This window comes from Penaeus monodon, chromosome 30 (genome assembly GCF_015228065.2).
Source record: "Penaeus monodon isolate SGIC_2016 chromosome 30, NSTDA_Pmon_1, whole genome shotgun sequence".
Classification (NCBI taxonomy): Eukaryota; Metazoa; Arthropoda; class Malacostraca; order Decapoda; family Penaeidae; genus Penaeus; species Penaeus monodon.
This window is the reverse complement of record NC_051415.1, coordinates 12564019-12564465: the sequence shown is the minus strand read 5'-3', so window position 1 is coordinate 12564465 and position 447 is coordinate 12564019.

The window sequence follows — 447 nt, the reverse complement described above, 5'->3', positions numbered from 1 at the left end:
CATAAGGAGAGATTATGGTGTCGGAATGAACTCTCTCGTTGTCCTTTTAAATACCCTTATCGCTGTCTGTATTAATGCTATCAATATTACTATTATGCTTAAAATCATCAGCCCGACTTTTACCAAATGTGTACTCAACATTTATCCATCAGTATACTTCATCAACAGTGCTGCCTTGATGAACGAACGAACCCGCAATAACCCTGCTTTCGTCTCTCCCTAAAATTACTAATAGGTTTCCTCAGTCCTTTGCTTTACATCTTCCAGGTTTTTCCGCCTTAGATCTCGAGACTAATCTCATTTCCATTCCGGCTCACGCTCTTTGAGTACACCTCATTACCATAGATTTACATAATGGGAGAGAAGCAGTTGTGTCCGTGTTCATGTTTGGTCGTTAGGCTTGAATTAGGAGGATTGTGACTAACTACCTTTAGGCTATTATACTTG